Consider the following 20,279-nt stretch of genomic DNA (forward strand, 5'->3'; position numbering starts at 1 on the left):
TGGGGCTGGAGGAAAGGCCTTGTAGCCACTCAGACTTTATTTTCTCAGATCCCATTTCTTATCCCAGACAAAACATCCTGGAGGCAGAGAGGCAGAGGACAGGGACTACAATCCAAAAATCACCTTGTTGGCTTGATCAAAATTATCAACACTGAACCAACAGACCAAAGGTCTGTGGGCAGGAGGTTTACTATGAAGCAAAAGATACACATGAACTGGACTTCCTCCTTCCAATCTGACCTGGTTACATAAAACAGAAAAAGTGGAAAGCCAAGCAGGCTCCACCTGTAAAACACACACACCACCAAGTAACTTCAGAGAGGACCTATCCAGTCAAGCATGAAATACCAACAGGCAACACATGAACTGGAGGCTGCCTCCTGCCCCACTTCACTCTATCATATCCAGCTATCCAACTGAAGTTCTTTGAGATCATTCCAAGTGCTACCCAGTAAACAACATAAAGGACATGGGACATCTATTCACGTTGTTAGACAAATACAATGTCCAGACAGACAAAACTATTCAAAGATGAATGACACACAGAAAATATCAAATTTGGAAACTAGGTAGAGGTTCAAGAAAATTTTAAAATAATAAAAGCAGGAGAACACGGGGTTGGGGGGAAAGCATTAAAAACAAATGGGAGAATAAACATTGGAAGAATAAATGCTTCCAGTCATCAAAAGATGTGAAAAAAAAAAGATGTAAAAAAAAAAAAGTTACATACTGGGAGAAGGGATTTGCAACACATGACCCAAAAAGAGCTCTAGAACTTAGACTTGGAAAACAATATCTGTTTAACACTAAGCCCACTAGAAAAATGGACAGAAGACTTGAATAGACACTTAAGAAAAGGAAACCTGGGGACTTCCCCGGTGGCGCAGTGGTTAAGAATCCGCCTGCCAACACAGGGCACATGGGTTTGAGCCCTGGTCTGGGAAGATCCCACATGCTGTGGAGCAACTAAGCCCGTGCACCACAACTACTGAGCCTGCACTCTAGAGCCTGTGAGCCACAACTACTGAGCCCACATGCCACAACTATTGAAGCCTGTTCACCTAGAGCCCGTGCTCTGAAACGAGAAGCCACCACAATGAGAAGCCCACACACCGCAACAAAGAGGAGCCCCTGCTCGCCGCAACTAGAGAAAGCCCATGCACAGCAACGAAGACCCAATGCAGCCAAAAATAAAAATAAATAAATAAATTTATTTTAAAAAAAGAAAAAGAAAAGGAAACCTGAATAGTGAGTAAACATAAGCAAAGATGCCAATCCAACAGTAACCAGGAGAAGGTTGAGTAAAGCCTCAGTGAGATACTATTACCACATCCACCTGAGAAACAAAATTCAAAAATTCAAACTGACAGCCTCAGAATTTAGAAAGATGTGCAGTAGGGGGAACTTCACATACTGCTGGTAGGAGTGTAATTTTGTTCAAGTATTTGAAAAGCAGTTTAGCACTACCTAGAATGCAGAACAGGCACACAGACTATAAGATTTAGCAAATCCACTAGTAGGTACATACACTTAGGTAAATCTATATTGTAAAGGTTCACCATGATTCATAATTTTTAAAGTAGCATTGTGTACAATAGCAAAAAACTGGAAACAACCCAAATGTCTACCAACAAGAGAAAGGATAACTAAATTGTCAAATACTTATACAAGAGAAATAAAAACAGTGAATGTTACGGATTTCACGTCTGCTTCTCCCCAAAATTCATATGTTGAAGCCTAATCCCCAGTGAGACAATATTAAGAAGCGGGAGTCTTTGGGTCATGAGGGTAAAGCCCTGATAAGATTAGTGCCCTGATAAGAAGTGGCACACATGAGGGAACTTGCTCTATCCTGTGAACCAGGAGGAGGGCCCTCACCAAAAACCCATCCATGCTAGCACCCTGATCTCAGACTCCCAGCGTCTGGAACTATGAGAAATAAATGTCTGATAAATTCAGTCACCTGGTCTATGGTATTATGTTATAGCAGCCTGAACTGCTTAAGACAGTAAACATTAATAAACTAAAGCCACACATACCAATATAAATGAATAATTTAAGTAAAGTCACAGAAAAATAAATACAGTAAGAGTCCATTTAGATAAAGTTTAAAAACAGACTATAACTAAATATATTGTTCATCTGTGGATAGCAATACTATAAAGAAAAGCAAGGGAAGGGAGTTATCACAGAAGTGAGAACAGTGGTTATGTCTTGGGTAGAGGAAGAGGATGGGAATGAGGAGGTGCATATAAAGCTACTAGGGTACTAGCAGTGTTCCGTTTCTGAATCTGAATCTGGGTTCTGGTGCCTGGGTGTTTTCTTTTGTTATTATTCATTCATTTTTATCATCATGAACTATAAAAAAAAGCAGTACAATTAAGACAACAACTTTGGAGCCGGACCACCTGGCTCCATCACTGTTAGCTGTGCGACCTTGGGCAGATTACTTAACCTGTCCTGTGCTCCAGTTTCCTCATCTGTTAAATGGTACCTATCTAGTGTTGATATGTGAACAATAATTAGTTGATATTTATAAAGGGCTTAGAAGACTAGGCAGGTTTTTGCTAAGTAGTACCCATATTTTACACATTCTTCTGTATATATGACATTTCAAAAAACAAATGAGAAGAACCACAAAATATTTTCTGTTTTGGAAAATACTGATCATTTTAAGTTGAAACATATACTGCAGAAAACTTAATAGTAAGGATTCAGTATATCTTCATGGAATTTAGAGACCTAACTTAAAAAATTACCTCTGAAGATTTGTTGCTTAAGAAAAAGAAAAAAAATAGACTGCCCTACAAATTTTTTTAAAACTGGCCTAAGTGATCTCTCCAAGAACATGGGATGGCGAAGGACAATGGAGTCATGTCTACAAAGGATTGAGGAAAAACTGATGTGACTCAAGAATTCCACATAGCCAGTACTCTATACATGCATAGGAAAAAAACAATACATGTTCTTAAATATGAAAGATTCAGAAATTGCAATACTCCTAAAGCATTCCTGAAATGTTACTTAAATGTTTAAATGTTTGAACAAAGGATTTATCCAGGAATTCCAGAATGCTCACTATTAGGAATCTAGTAATATATTAATAGGTCATGGGAAAAAGGGCATATGATCAACCTGATGGATGCTTCAAAGTATTTGATAATATCCAACATCCAATCCTGATTCAAAAACAAAAATATTAGCATTGTACCAAGCATAAAAAGAAAACACTAGAAGAATTCACACTAAAAAACAGAATCAAGGGCTTCCCTGGTGGCGCAGTGGGTGAGAGTTCGCCTGCCGATGCAGGGGACGCGGGTTCACGCCCCGGTCCGGGAAGATCCCACATGCCACGGAGCGGCTGGGCCCGTGAGCCATGGCCACTGAGCCTGCGCGTCCGGAGCCTGTGCTCTGCAACGGGAGAGGCCACAACAGTGAGAGGCCTGCGTACTGCAAAAAATAAAAATAAAAAATTTTTAAAAATTTAAAAAAATTTTAAAAAATAAAAAACAGAATCAAGGAAAGGATGCTTACTATTACTGCAACTATTTAATATTGTTCCAAAAGCGTGACCACTCGTAGACAAATGAGAGGGGAGGAAATTTCATTTTTCCCAGATTACATAACTGTCTCTGTGGAAAACATAGAATTGTTAAGGTGGCTTTACTCATATTAGTGAAGTATTGAAGCCTGGAACTGAGCACTAAATATCAAAACCATAGCTCTTTCAGGATTGGACATTTCCAATCCTTACCATTTTGCTCTCATTAAATAAGGACCTGTAACATGCACAGCTTTATGCTTGGCCACAATAAGAGGTCAATGATTGTTAGAGGTTATCATTATTATTTTATGTCAAACAATATACAGCTCTCTCTTCCGTTCCTTTATTCCTAAGCAGTTCTTTCAAGTGATGGCCCATACTCCCTTATAGTCTTAGAATGCCTAGTTAACTTTAGGATTTATATTAACTTTGGTACTCATCAGGACATAAGAGTCCCCAGGACCAAGGGGTATGGGAAAGCACAGCTCTTTCAGTATTTATGGCTGGGACTGGCCACAGTAGAGGCCAAGAGCCTGCAGAGTATTTGACCAGGGGTCGGGGGCCTGGGTGAGAGACTTGGGCAGCAGGCCCTGCTCTTCCTAGAGCAAGCTGATTTCTTTCTTTTCTCCTTTTATATTTCTTCCAGCCTAACAGTTAAGTTACTCCTTCCATTCAACCAGACTATTTCAGTACTCACCTGACTGGACTTCCTACGTAACACTCTTTCTACCCTACAGTGCCTTCTCCACAAAGCAGCCAGATCGATCTTCTGAACATGATAAATCATTCATTCAATAACTATTTATTGAGTGAGGCACTGTTCAAGGTGCTAGGGATACAGCAATGAACAAAAGTGCCCTGGAGGAACTTATAGTTTAGTGAGAGGAAGAAGGGTAATCAACATAATAAATAAGTAAAATACTTAGTATTTAAGTGGTATACCTTATGGAAAAAATAAAAGCAATAAAATGGAAATAGGGAATATGATGGGTAAGGGGAAAAGTTTGTAATTTTAGATACAATCTTCAGGAAAGGCCTCACTGACAAGGTGACATTGAAGACAAGACTTTAGGGGCCAAGGAGGGTGTCACAGGACTATCAAAGGGAGAGCATCCCAGGCAGAAGGAACCACCAGTGCTGAGAGCCTGTGCAAGGATGAACAAACTTTTTGGATTCACCTACATTGATTACAGCCTTTTAGATTAGTTTTCCTACTGGAAGCAAAGATATGTGCCTGTACTAACCATTAATGAGGCTCATTATGAAGGTGGCATGAAGGTACATGGGGACTCGGTAAGAGCACATAAATTCTCTCCCTTTGTGTGTGCATGTATACACACATATACATTTACTCACACAGAGAGGTAAATCAGATGATACCTGGGGAAGAGCTGAGCACAGCACTTGGTTGCCGCTTTCCCCTCTTGGTTTTGGACAGCATAATGAGACTAACTGGCAGTAACATAAAAGAAAATCTAGAAAGAACAAGATCTGGAATTTGCACATCATCATGTTTTCTGAGCTCCGTTCTCTTCCTCCACTTTTCTGTGTCTTTATTTCCTTCTCTCCAACAGGTACCTCTCTGCTCTTGTAAATACATTCAAGTCTCTATCTCAGTAAAAAACAAATCGGAGGCATTCTACATCTGACTTCTTTCAGGTCCTGCCCTTTCTTCCTTTTCCTTCAAAGTTAACTTTGTTGAAAGGATAGTCTGTACTTAAAAGTCTCTCTTTTTTGGGGAGGTGGGGGGCGGGGTGGTGGTGGTGGGACTTGTCATACGGCTTGTGGGATCTTAGTTCCCTGACCAGGGATTGAACTTAGGCCCTTGGCAGTGAGAGTGCAGAGTCCTAACCACTAGACCGCCAGGGAATTCCCCATAAAAGTCCTCGTTTACTTCTTCACTCTTCTCCCCAGGCACATGTCCTGCAGCACCAGAGTGCTCCTCCCTGGGTTACAGGCCACTTCCTCTACACTAAGACCAATAGCGTTTCTCATTTCTTACTTGGCACTGTTGCACTCTTCTCTGTTTTTCTCTCTTCCCTTGGCCCAGCTCTCCATAACTCTCTCCTCTCCCTCTGACCACTTTTTCTGTCACTTTTGCGAGAGCATCTTTGGCCCCCAGTCAAACGTTATTCCTCAAGATTCCATCCTTGCTGCTTTGCCCTTCTTATTCGCTCTTCCTGATAATTAAAATATTCATTGATATGAGTGTAATAAATATAATTTTCAAAGCTATAGTTTTACCTGATTACTAAAAATTCTACTTGATGTCATCTAATATTCACTCAACAAAGATATTAAATACCTACTCTCACAGACAACATGCTAGGCAGGGCATATAAATAAAAGTAAGCTCAATCATGACAATTCAGTGAGCCTACATACTAGTGGCTAGATAGATATTCAAAGAGACAAGAGAAATACAGTGTGAAATGTAATCATATGCAAGTGATAAATCTTTAGGATTCAGCCCAATAGAGAAGTTGGAAGGTGGGTAAAAAACTGGGAGAGGAAAATCCAGTATGAGCAATACCTTTGTTTGCCTTTGATGCTTCTAGAAAACCCACCAACATGACAGTGAAAGAATGAAAAAGTCATAAATAAATGCACTAAAATAATCTAGGGAGCAAAATGCTGCAAAAGAAAACCAAAACCAAAACCAAAAACCCCTACCAAAAATATAATTCATATATCATCATACAGACAAGAGAATTTAATACATGCATTTTAAAAGATTGCTATTAAAAAAAAGGAGCACTTAGAGATGAGAAGGCTCATAGAAATAAAAAATATGATAGTAGAAATAAATTTTTTCACAGAAGGACTGAAAGACAAAGTTTAAAGAAATCTTCACATCTCACATTTTCCCTTCAAACAATGCCATGCAATTTACCACAAGGTCTTTGCACCTGCTGCTCCCTGTGCCCAGAATCTGCTCCCACATGACCATCACTTTGAGTATCTGTTCAGTAGTCACCTTAAAGAAGAGGCCTTCCCTGATCACCCCTATAAAACAGCACTCCTGTTAACTGATTACTTCCCTGATGATGCTTTGTTTTTCTACGCAGCACCTGACTCTATGAATAGTCAGTCCCTCCCTTCTTCCTTCCTTTCTTCTCCCTTCTCCTTCCCTGCCTTCTTTCTTGATTAATTTATTGTTTCCCCGACTAGACTATAAACTCCCCGTGGAAACTCTGCCTGTTTTGCTCATTGCTCTACACCCAATGTTAGGAACAGGGCCCAGTGCTCAAAAAACATTTGTTTGTTATTTATGTAAGAATACAAATAGCAATAGTAATTGAATCCACAGAAATCTGTAATAAAGTTAATTAAAGCTACCTTAAGCAATCATTCTATACCTAAAAATTAGCATGGAAAGCATAAGATAATATCCAAATTTGTACAATATGTAGCAAGAGCCAGAAAAATGTATATATCCTTTGACACAGTGACTCTTCCAGAATCCTGTTCTTTAGAAAGCTTAATGGAAACAAGCAGCGATGGTCACAAGATGATTTTTTTCCTATCAATGTTTTTTTACTGATTTCTTTTATTGCTCTGTACTTAGATAGCCATACACTATCCAGACATCAAAAAATATCTGCCTAACTCTTTAAACAGTGTATGAAAAGAAGTGATCAACACTTTCACATGAGTAGAAAAGATAAAGGTATAAAATGCATTTTTTCAGAGAAAAGTCATGATAACATCTAATAAAGAAATTTCAGTTGTGAGGGGGATTAGTAGGCAGATAACAAAGATTACGAAGCATTAAATGCTTAGAGGAGAATGGGATTAAATAAGTAGTAGATTCAGATTAAAAATTTAGGAATGAGAAAGGAAATACATAAAATGTAAGGTTACTAGTAAAAAGAACAGGGCTAAACTCACTCGTCATTTGTTTTTAAATGAAGACTGTGTAAAACACCTATATAATTCACAGGAAGAGAAATGTTAGCCTCCTTTTAAAAAGCTGACAAATGTTTAAATGAATAATGGAAAGGAAGCTATGGATATAGGTAATGGCCGAGAAGATTCACGAAAGAAAATAAAGAGAATAAAGTAGAGCGGGATAGAAAGACAGGGATTGAAAGTACAGATGAGGGAAATCCCTGGTGGTCCAGTGGTTAGGACTCCACGCTCTCACTGCCAAGGGCCCGGGTTGGATACCTGGTCAGGGAACTAAGATCCCATAAGCTGCGCAGCATGGCCAAAAAAAAAGAAAGAAAGAAAAAGAACAGAAAGCACAGATGACAGAAGAGGAAATAATAACTGCTGATATTTACTGAATGTTCAGTATGTTCCAGGCAATTTAAAAGAGTCACAAATGTAGTAACTCATTTAATTCTCATAAGATATTACCTCCCACTGAGGTAAGGACACATGCAAGACCTCAGCAGGATGAGTGACATCAACAATGCAGAGGCATTTGAGAAACACACAGCAAATGGTACAGGTCTCAAGAGACCCAGGGACCTCTGTAGTGGTTTCTCCCCAAGGTGACACTCATGGAACAAGTTCTTGCAGCCAGATCCTTACCTGGGGAAATGCACCCTGGATGTTCTTTTGTCATCAGGCTCAGTTCTCAATCCAGCTGAGATATCACATTTGGTTTGGAAAGCTGATGCCCTGCTCGGGAGGAAAAACACTAAATTTGACTTCTGAACTGAGTATAAAAACCACTCCCAGCATATGTCTTATCCCTTCATCTTCAGGGCTTCTGTAACAAAGGAAGGTGTGGCTTCTGAGATTTCCCAGTTTTCCATTCTCTATAGAGAAGGCCTTTCACCTTGAAAGACAGGACACTAAGGAACTACCCTAAAACAATGTCCTGTAGTATCAGGATTTCAACTCCAAATTCACAAATTTCAGAGGCTGTACAAGATGTCAATAGTGGGAAAGATGGCAATAGGTAGGTTTTGAGTTACAAGGAGAAGTCCTTACCCAGCGAAACCAGGTTACTGTATCACTTTCCCATACAAGTTCCTCTGAGCAGAATTTAGATTGGACCCACTCCTCCCAGGTAAGATCTACAGACACATTCTTGAATGTCACTGATTCCTGAAACTATAAATTTCTACTGAACAAAGGATTATGCCAATAACACCCTCTATGGAAATTAAAAAACAAAAAAACAAGCAGCATTAGAAGGGACAGAAGAGATCTGTGAGAGAAAAATATTATCCTCCAAAAGAAACTAAACACCTGCAACAAAAACCGACATTATCATGAAATAATCAGAGACAAATATACAAAGTGCTCTGACATTTAAGGACAGGAAGAGGAGGTATAAGGAGTCATAGGGAAGAATAGTGAAGGCTGCTCTAGATTAGCACTGGAGAAGAGTAGGTGGTGTTCTGATTGTATCCTACTCACTCCATTGATGAAGGAGGGATTTCCCACCCTAAATAGCACACGGTGACCGAATATATGACACCCAGCACTGGACAGATGAGCCTGACAGGAGTTCATTAGTCACAAGTTGGCCTCACAACCCCATGCCATGCAAGACCACTCGGGGCCTGTACTCAGGCACAGTGAACCGCAGGGGCTGTGGGAGGCAGACTTGGTACTGACAGGAGGCTGAGGTGACCCTTGGTTCCCACGGGAAGATGTGACTGGCTTGTTTGAACACTTTCGTGGGCTGCTAGGGAGGTGAAAACCATTACGTTGAGGATTAGGAGAGGTGTACCTGGCCAGGCTGACAGGGGAGCTAGTTGGGTGTGGCACCTTTCCCAGTGGGTGGGGGCCTATCCAGGGAGAGCAGGGGAACTCATAACGAGGTCTTTGGAGCTCCCTAAGGCTCAGAGTTGTAGAAGCAGCACATGGAATTTTAGGCTTTACAATCACTGGGTGGGAATTCCAGTTAATGTGGGGAAAGCATGTGCAAACAGGATAAATCTAGACTGTGGTTGGTCTATGAGACAACCAACAAAACACCCAGCTGGACTTGAAAATGGCATTTCAAATTTATAAGCCCATTTGAGCTTTGTTTTCTAGCCCTTAGGCTAGGAAATAAAACTCTGTAAGCATTCACTATCTGTTTGATGCATATGATGGTTAATTTCATGTGTCAACTTGACTGGGCTAAGGTATGCCCAGAGAGTTGGTAAAGCATTCTTTCTGGGTATTTCTGTGAGAGTTCTCCCATTTGAATCAGTAGACTGAGCAAAGAGGTGGGAGGGCATCATCCAATCTGCTGAGGGCCCAAATAGAACAAAAAGGCTGAGGAAAGGTGAATTTGCTCTCTCTGCTTGAGTTGAGATAGCCATTTTCTCCTGCCCTTAGACATAAATGCTCCTACCTCTTGAGCCTTCAGACTCAGACCAGGACTTAACACCATTGGTCCCTGGATCTCAGGCCTCCGCGTTTGGAGTGGGACTGCAGCACTGGCTTTCCTGAGCCCTACGAGTGTAGATGGCAGATCACGGGGACTCTTTGTCCTGCATAACTGTGTGAGCCAATTCCTCATAATCTCTTTCTGTATATCTACATATATCCTATTGGTTCTGTTTCTCTGGAGAACCCTAACTAATACAAGGAGGGAACACTAACTGAGTGGCAGTTACCATACATGATAACTCACATTGTACTCAATTCTGTACTAATAGGAGGTTCATATGCCTCAGCTCATTTAATCCAAAGGACAACCTGCTAAAGTGACAGAATTAAAGTCATCATTTTACAGATGAGGAATCTGAGGAACAAAAAGGTTAAATAACCTCTCCAAGATCATAGAGCTTGAACCCAAGGCCATTCAACTCCTCATGTTGTGAGGAGAAGGCCAAGAAAAGACCCTAGCAATCCTCAGCAAGAGGAAGAGCGAGAGAAAGACAGAAAGGGAGATGGAAGGAGACTCAGGATTGAAGCTCAGGAGAAAGAGGGTTTCAAAGAGGAGGGACTAGTCAACACTATCAGAAGCTGGGTGGGTCAAACAGAATGATGATTGAAAAGAATCTGCTGATTCGAAAATTAGCTAATTTCAGAAGAGTCATGAAGGAAGAAGTCAGCTTACAGTGGAGAAGATAAGGAAGATAGGATCAGGAATCAGAAGCAGCCAGATGAAATTACTTCAAACTTTTTGTGAAGATGAGAGATAACACTGTATGAAAAGAAGTAAGGAATAAGTCATGTAAATAAAGCAATGGAAAAGGTTTTCCTTTAAGGACAGAGAGCACTGTAATATGTGAATAGGCAAAGGGGAGAAAGTTAGTGGAAAGAAAAGGACTGGAGAGACCAGAGATGGAATGAAACCAATTTCCAAGCAAGTTGTGTATTTTATATCCTACTGGCTATGAACTCCAGAAGAAAGTGTCAACACTGAGGCACAGAATTTATCATATATCTTTCTACCTCATTATTTTCTCCTAATACTTTTAAATCAGTATATCAAAATAACAAAAATATGTTAAAAATCACTGACAAATAGTGTCAAGAAAAGTAAAAGTAGCTACTAGCAGGATATAAATACATGGCAGAATTTTCATTTTATGAAAGGAAGAAAAGGAAACAAGAAAAATCATCAGTTCAAAAATTTAAAGCAAGGAGAAGAAAGGAAACAAGAAAGCATAATAAGGACAAATCATTAAATAACCAGAAAAAGACTTGATACATGCATAACAACAAATGTAAATGGGTTGACTTTGTCTATTAATAGACAAAAACTGTAAAATTGGTTTAAAACACAATTATATGGCACATACAAGAGATACACCTAAAACACAAACCAAAAAATTGTTAAAAAGGGGTGGTGATAGAGACGAGATATAGCAGACAAAAGCAAACAAACAAAAAGGCATGGAGGAGACCATATCAATATCAAATAAGGTAGAATATATGTGGAAACAAAACATAAGCCCCTTCTTTCTGAAAAACAACAGAGCAGAAATATGACACTCTTTCCAAAAATTACTCTACTTTCAATAAATTAATTACAAGGCAATCGCCTTTTTAGCTGAACATATTGGGCAAAATTAAAAGCCCAAACTCAGACTCCTATGGGCTATATGCTGGTCTTCCCCACTTCCCTAGATTCTTCTATTCCCTAGATTCCCTTAAGTGCAGAACCTACCCACCCCCAACCTCCAGCCCTCGTGCTGCAGAGCTTGTCCCTACTATGTAACGTACTATGGAGCCCTGGGTAGATTAGTACAGAAAGGCATTTTAAAAGGCTGAAGTGAAACTTAACTGTATCGTTCATAAAATGTATTTGTTGTTAATCCCTTAAAATGTTTTCTGCCTTTCTCCTTTCCACTTATTATGCGTTTTTTCTCCCCAGCACTACATTAAGCATGGGGTAACTCAGGGTGTTTGAAATAAGCAGCTTCATGGGTTTATCTCCTTTATGCAGAGGTTTTCTTAAACCTGAAACACAGGCTTTTTTGATATTGTTATTCTTTAAAAAGATGAATTATCAAATGGAATAAATAGGGATATTTTAATAATGAAAGTATACTTTATAAAGAAGATACAATAGTGATGAAGTTTTAGGCACCACAACAGCAAAGTGTCTTCAAATATAATTCTTAGTAACCCAATTTCTTCTTTTTTTTTTAACAAAGCCACAATCATGGATAAATCCCAATCACAGTGCAACAAAAATGAAACATCTCAGAATATACTTACTAGGAATAAGCAAGAGCCTCATGATCAAAGTTAACAAAATCCATAATGAAAGATCCAAATAAAATGAAGGGTAATTTTTTTACTCAGTAGGAAGAATAAACATTGTAAATATGGTAATCTTCCTCAAACTGATACAGATTTAATGAATCCAAATCCAAATTGCATATTTTTTCTTTTTAACTGTTTCTGTTAGAACTTGATTATAGTTAACAAAATTTGACCCTAAGGATAAATGTATAAGAACAGTACAGTAACCAAAATTTTGACAAGAAAAACAAGGGGGGGGTGGATTTTCTTTATAAAATAACAAAATAAATTCTAAAACAAATAGTGTGTTACTATAGTAGAAATAGAGCAATAGAACAGAATCCAGAAAAATAAACTCATGCACGTATGTATGTGTGTGAATATATTATATGTGCACATCTTATATACATATATAAATTTAGTATATTTTAAAGGTAGCATTTCAAATCAATGGATAATAAGCAGATTATTCAATATATTATTTCAACAGATTTACAACAGTTTGAATGCCATCTCCTCAAAGGTGCCCCATCACACTCAGCCAGGCCACCCTGCTGCGTGGCCATCACAGCACGTAACCTCGTCCTCAGCAGTATTTCTTCTTCACTGCTGCCTCCTCTTTCTAGAAGAGAAGATCCAGGAGGAAGGGGTGTTACCTGTTTCATTCACTGCTACCTTCCTAGAACCCAGAACGCTGCTTCGCACATGGTAGGGAGGTACTAAAAATCTGTTAAATGAAAGGATGGATGAAATGCCTCACCACACCATGTTAAATGAAGTTAGAATACAACCTCACATATATACAATAAATTCCAGATAGCTCAAGAATCTAAATTTAAAATGATAAAACTAATAAAAAATGTAGAAAAGTATTTCTATAACCTTAGGGTACAGAAAGCAACGATCCCAAAGCCAAACAAGGGAAAAGGAAAGTGAACTGCACAGGACTTCAAAACTTATTTGTAGAAGATTATAAAAAATTTTAGAAGAAAAATGACAGAGAACAAGAATGACAATTTATGGGAAAGGACTAATATCCACATTATATAAAAGGCTTCTTTTATATATAAACAACTCACTATAAAAAGGGGCAAAGGATATAAAAAGCTATCTTAAAGGCTAGAAGAATGTACATCCATAGTTATTTTTGAGGACTTGAGACCTAGAAATATACCTTATGGCCTTAATTTCTTTTTAGAACTATACGCCTAATATTTATATTCAGAAAAGGAAGATAAAATTTAAAGGCAAACACAAGTCATACTCGGGCAATTCACAGGCACATCACTGGCCAATGTAGGAAAGATGAAAATATTAGTAAAGATGACAAAAGGAATACAGCTCTAATGCTGCACTGATACCTCCTAAATCAATCACTATACTCTTCGAAAGTGTCAAAAGTCGTCAAAGACAAAGACTGAGAACTGCTCCAGGTTAAGGGAGACTAAGGAGACAGGACAGCTAAATGCCAGATGTGATCTGGATTAGTTCCTGAACCAGATAAAGGACATTTGTGGCAAATTAAGAGTAAGGTCTGTAGATTAGTTAACAGTAGTGTATCAGAGTAAGTTTCCTCATTTTGATAATTATATTTTGGCTATGTAAAACAGGGTCCTTTGCTCAGCAAATGCCTTTTGGCTAAACTATTAAATATTTGTCAAGTTAATAATAGCCAATATATTCTCCACTGCATTCCCTGGGTGGGGCTCAGCACAGTCCTTACACTATATATATTTTTACTGCAGGCCTCAATCTATCACCATTCCCATCCTCTGACACTATGACAGCCGTTTTGCTGATGGGTCATGCCCCTCTCCCAGGAATGACCTTGCTTTGCTTATGCCTGAGTGAAAAATAAACATGTACCTTTTTCTACAAAAAAAAAAACCAGGGTCCTTATTTTTAGGAAACACATACTGAAGTATTCAGAAATCAAACCAGTGGTTGCCTGGGATGGGGATCGTGGACAGGAAGGGTATGGATACTTTCTGGGGTGATAAAAATGTTCTATAGCTTGACTGGGGTGGTGATGATGTTGGTGCATAAATTTGTCAAAACTCAATGAATTATATGCTTTAAGTGGGTTATTTTATGTAAATTATACCTGAAAAATAAAGCTGATTTAAAAATTTAGTTAGTGCTATTTTAACTAAATAAAATAAAATCAAGGCTATTGACAACCATACCACAACCTACATCAACCAAAATCTTCTGAGTGCTCCCCCCTTAAAGCTTCCCCTCTTCCAGAAACTCCCTCTCTCTGATACCTATTTTTGTGAGTTATGTTGCCTTTTAAAACTGAGCTTGATAACACTGAGAAGAGAAAGTAGTACAAATAGAAATCACAACAGCTGGACTTCCCTGGTGGTACAATGGTTAAGAATCCACCTGCCAATGCAGGCGACACAGGTTCAAGCCCTGGTCTGGGAAGATTCCACATGTCACGGAGCAACTAAGCCCGTGTGCCACAACTACTGAGCCTGTGCGCCTAAAGCCTGTGCTCCTCAACAAGAGAAGCCACTGTAATGAGAAGCCCACACACCACAACGAAGAGTAGTCCCCGCTCACAACTAGAGAAAAGCCCGCATTCAGCAACAAAGACCCAATGCAGCCAAAAATAAATAAATAAATAAATTTTTAAAAAAATCACAACAGTTAGTGCTTGTCTTCATGAAGCCTTTAAACTGGTTCCTCTTGTAAATAACCAAGTGACATATTTAAGAGAATCCTAACATATGATCTTATGAATAAAGAAAAACCACAAGTCCTTTGGGATGGCAGACAAAGTTAAGTAAACCTAACCCTAAAAACAAAAACAAAAACAACCCAAGAACTTAAGGTTTCCTGGGTAAAGTGCCCCGATGTCTTATTTCCTTTTCCAGAGAAGGAACAACTCCAGGTTCTAGCAAAAACTAGCAGGTTCCATTTTCAAGCAATCTCACAGGGCAAAAAAAGCCTAGGCTCCTTACTCACTTTTTTTCCTCTAGCTGACAGACACTGCTTCTTCTTTTTTTTTTTTTTTTTTTTGGTTATGCGGGGTCTTTGCTGCAGCATGCGGGCTTTCTCTAGTTGCGGGTTTCTCATCACAGTGGCTTCTCTTGTTGCGGAGCACGGGCTCTAGGCACGTGGGCTTCAGTAGTTGCAGCAGGCAGGCTCAGAAATTGTGGTGCTCGGGTTCGGTAGTTGTGGCTCACGGGCTCTAGAGGGTAGGCTCAATAGTTGTGGTGCACAGGCTTAGTTGCTCCACAGCATGTGGGATCTTCCTGGACAAGGGATTGAACCCGTGTCCCCCGCATTGGCAGGCAGATTCTTAACCACTGCGCCACCAGGGAGGTCCAACACTTCTTCTTAGAAAAGCTCTTATCATGCCAACTCCCTTATTTAAATTCCTCTGACTCCTCCTCTACTCCCATGCCTACCACCCCACCAAACACACAAACTCCTCCTTCCTGGTACTTGACCCCAAACTGTATCTGATTCCCTCTCCCTTCCAGTCCCTTCTACCTTCGCTCCACCTCTAAAACTTGTCACCTACAAATTGGCACTTGCCATCTACCCCTACAAGGATCAAATTATGAGCCACTACAGCTGCTGACTTTCAACATCCCCTGAAAGGAGTTCAGGGTGGAGATCAGCACTCTGCTCTGGGAAAAACTGTTAGTACAGGTCTTCAGATAGTTAGATATTTTCAAGAGACAATTTTATGAGCCCAATTCTTATATCTCCTCACATCTAGAAAAGCACTAAAATCCTTTATGGTGACGTCTGCTCCTCGTGACTAGCAGTAACCTTCACGAGACTAGCAGAAACCTTCTACAAAAAAAAAATATGTGCTTGATTGCATGCACCTCCCCCACCTCACCAAAATCACATATATACTGACCTTCCCCCCTGCTTCTTTGGAGCAGTTTCTCAGAGCTATCTGAAATGCTGTCTCCCAGGCTATAGTCCTCAATTTGCCCCAAATAAAACTTAACTCACAACCCTCATGTTGTGCATTTTTTTTTCAGTCGACAAACTCTAAAACACCAAGTTAGTGGCTGGAATAACGCTAAGAATGCCTACCGCTGAGCTAGTACCTTCAACATATCAGGAACCAAAGCTGGGCTCTTTTTACTTACATTACTTATTTCATTTAATAATACCTACTTCATAAGTTTGTTGAAAGTTCAAATGAAATAAGTCCGGTGAAATTCTTATCAATGTCAAGTATGTGGCAAACACTCAGTTAATGCTGTTATTTCTATCATCACATGAGGAACAGATGCTTCAAGGGAAGTCAAGTCACTCGCCCAAGACAGTGCAGCTATTAAATGGTAGTCGGAATTTAAACTTGGGACACTCTGACTCCATTACAGCAAATCCTCTCCAGGTATCCCTACCCAACCCTACTTCTGGTCACCACACTGATCTCCTCTCTTTCCAGGTCTTGGAACACTGACAATGTGGGTACTTAACCATACTTGTTCTTATTATCATACACATGTACAATCATCATGACTGTTCCTTGTAGAGATGTGACCTCTTTTATGTTCCCTGAAAGTCCATAGCCCTATAAGCACCAGGACCATCTCTCACATGATTTTTGTTCCTTTTCTGACACTTGGACAATACCAACAGCTCAGCAGGCCAAGGCATCCTGCTGAATAAGGAACTGGAAGCTGAGAACCTAGCTGAGTGATGCTGAGGGGGAATTTTGTGGAAAACATCCAACATTCAGAGATCTCAATGGCCCTGTTTTCTGTGGTGAGGCCCACCTACAGTACAGGAACAAGGAGTAAGGGAGAGGTTTAAGAGAGAAAAATGAGCTCACCTGAACTCCCAATAGTAGAGGCCCAGCAGCCATTGCCTTCTCCTTCCTTCCTGTGGTGTCCTTCCCAGGGGGTGGGCAGGATCAGAGGAGGCAGAGCTGAGGGAAGGAAAAGATGTGAGAAACAAGACTCCAGCAACAACAAAAAATATTGAGAAATGGAATACTGCCTGCCATATCAGTAAACAAAGGATGTCACAGTCATCAGCGATTGCAGCCACCACCAGTGAGCTGGTGAGCCCTGAGGGAACTTAGAAAGGAAGAGAATACCTGTCATCTAGCAGCCATCAGACTGCAGCCACTCCCCACAGTGAGCCCTGAGGAAACTCAGGATGTGAAAACACAGGATACTGGCCCCAGATAGCTGAGGTACGTATCAAAGGAATGATTTCAGTGAACCCAGACTCTTACATCTTCCCATACACAGAAAAGTGCTAAATTCCTCAACTTGAGGTATCTGGTTTTCTTTAATTAACCATAATCTTCTGACATTCAGACTACCTGCCCTTTGTTGCAAAACTCCTATATATCCTGCCCCCCCCCAGCCCCCACCCACCCCTCGCCTCCTTGGGGCAGTTCTCTCAGGGTTACTTGAGATGCTGCCTCCTGGGCTTGAAGTCCTAAAAATTCCTGCCGAATAAAACATAACTCTCAACTTTTAGGTTGTGAATATCTTTTCTTATCGACAATATAATACCTACAGATAAGCCAAATAAGAAGTGTATAGTATTAATGTAGAGAAAACTATACTTTTTATTTATTAAGCTTATTTAGATATATAAAGTAAGCTGAACAGAGAAAGACATACCATACTCCTGGATAGGATGTCACAGTATCCTAAGTTGTCACTTCTTTGAAATTAATTTATAAACTTAACATATTCCCAACCAAGTTACAGCTAAATAATAATCTTGTAAAGTTAATTATGGAAAAAATGATTTTTTAAAAAAAGTTAATTGTGTTGTATAACAATGGATGTGAGAACTTGCCCTCCAGATATTATAAAGCTATGATAATTAGAACATAGTGTTACTGTATAGTGTCACTCATTCACCAGATATCTTATTGACCACCTACTGTGTACCAGGCACCATTCTTAGGGCAAGGGATGAATACAGCTGTAAACAAAATAGATAAACTCTCTACCCTCGTGGATGTTATAGTCTACCAGGGAAAAGGATGAATAGAACAAATTAAAATCCTACCAACACAATCAGTTCAGAAAAAAAATTTATATATAAGAATTCAGGATATGAAAAAAGTGACATTTCACATCAATGAAGAAAGGATGAATGATTCAGTAACTTGGAACAAGGACTTACCATTTGGAAAAGAATAAAAATTTACGTATAAAGTGAAACTAAAGTACTACAAGAAAATGAAGATGAACATTTTGTGACATATGGAATAGAAGACCCTCTAACAATGATGTCAAAGACCCAAACATGAAGGGAAGGTTTGCACATCTGAACATATGAAAATGTAACATTTCTGCATAGAAATTGGAAATATACTTGTGTATCAGACACAATTTAAAAACACAATGCAAACTGCATAAAAATATTCACTAGTTTTCAATAAGCAAATCTAAACAACCCTATTGTTTGCACCTCTCAGAAAGTTAGAGAATAGTAACACTCAGACTTGCTGTGGGTCAATCAGGCACCCTTACCTTGCAATGTTTATAAACTACTACTTTTCTAGAGAATAGGACAGGAGGTATCAAAAGCCTTACAGTATGATCTAGAAATTTCACTTGAAGAGATTTATAGAATGAGACAAGAATGCAAAGATATATGTAGCCAGATGGCCTATATTGTTTATAATACTAAACAAACAAAAAACCCCACAACAGCCCTGAGAAAGAAAACAAAGGCCTAAAGAGAGGATTAAATATGGCACAGACATACTTTTCCTCATGTTCATTAACAAGCAGACTTAGCTGTTCTTAAAAATTGGTATAAGTAGATAGTTTCAAAACTTACAAAAGTTTATTCTGCATCTTAAGTGGTACTACACAGATAAAAATATTTATTAAAAAATCACGGAGCTTAAGACTTGTGCACTCATTTTTGAAGTAAATGGAGAAAAGAATACTAATATCCATATATTTGCTTAAAAACAAAGCGTTTCTGTGTTTATACGTATATACATGCCGACATGCAGATTCTGACAGTTTTCAAATGATTTTTTCCTTTTTGCTCCTCTGAATCTTCTAGTTGTCCTACAATGAACTTTTTTTTTTTTTGGTAAGAGAAAAACTGCTTTAAATAAATAAAGGAAGAAAAGAAAGAAAAAGATTCCCTGAAGCAGAAATCTGCACAGGGTTGGCCTCCCCATTCTTACAGAGAGATGAGTTAAGGGGAGCCCACGCCATCACCCTTAGGAATCGGAAATCACTGAGGGCGGTCCCCGAGATGCGGTTTACACAAAGGGCAGGTGCTGGAGCCCGGACACCCGCACCCTGGTCCAGCATCCCCCGAGACTTTCGAGGTTGGTCCGGGGGACAGCCCGCGACGGGGAGGAACCCAAGGTCCGAGAGACTTCCAGAGCCTTCGGTCCCTCACCTGCCCCTGGGACCCGGGGCCGCCGCGTCGGGTCCCCTGCCCTCGCCACTCGGGGGACAGGTGGTGGAAGGACCGCGTCCGGTGCCTCAGCTCTCGGTGTTCCCAACCCGGCTGGGCCCCCGGGGCGAGAGGAGGAACATCTGGAACTAGAAGCCCGGCGCTACGCAGGGTCCGAGAGGTCGCGGCCCATCTGCAGCCCGCCCCGCCCCGCCCCTAAGGGGCCTGCCCGGCTGTACTGGACTCCTCCTGCCAGGCCCTCCGGCGCCCTCCAGACCCGGCGCCTCCCGCCGTGGCCCCGCACTCACCCTCTCCCAGCAGGAGCCAGAGCAACCAGCGGACCAATGCCGCCCCTCCCAGCATCTCCACCCCGGGGAGCTGGACTACATTTCCCACAAAGCTGCGGAGGCGCGGCGCGGGGTGTCAGGAGTGCGCAGGCGCGGGCCTCGGGTGGTGGGGGGAGGGGCGGTTCCAGCGGGACGGAAGGTGGTGGCTTCCCGAATGGCTACCTCATGTTGGTGAGGTTGTGGCTTGCCAAGCCAGGAGTTGACTGCGCGGTAACCTTACCCCGGCAACCCTAAAGAAGCCTCTCATTAGAACCTGTGGGTTCGTAACCCATGGGTAGGGAAGAAGGGGCAGACAGCCTTGGCTAAGCCTCACTTTCCTCCTCTGAAATAAAGGGAGCCTAGAGGAGTCCCTTGCAAAGTTG

General features: G+C 40.5%; 1 protein-coding gene across 4 annotated transcripts in view; it reads right to left on the reverse strand.

The window, feature by feature from the left end:
• LOC101334865 (uncharacterized) overlaps nucleotides 1-20,279 on the reverse strand; it is a 69,812-nt gene that overhangs the window by 32,911 nt on the left and 16,622 nt on the right. For 2 of the 4 annotated variants that reach the window (XM_073802913.1, XM_073802912.1), the window contains exons 1-3: nucleotides 19,879-20,226; nucleotides 17,010-17,105; nucleotides 8,084-8,173 (exon numbers count right to left, since the gene is read on the reverse strand). The gene's annotated coding sequence lies outside the window, so the exon portion shown is untranslated. Of the gene's footprint in view, nucleotides 1-8,083; nucleotides 8,174-17,009; nucleotides 17,106-19,878; nucleotides 20,227-20,279 lie in introns of those variants that run through there. The other 2 variants (XM_073802914.1, XM_073802915.1) reach the window with 2 other exon arrangements.

This window comes from Tursiops truncatus, chromosome 3, assembly GCF_011762595.2.
Source record: "Tursiops truncatus isolate mTurTru1 chromosome 3, mTurTru1.mat.Y, whole genome shotgun sequence".
Lineage (NCBI taxonomy): Eukaryota > Metazoa > Chordata > Mammalia > Artiodactyla > Delphinidae > Tursiops > Tursiops truncatus.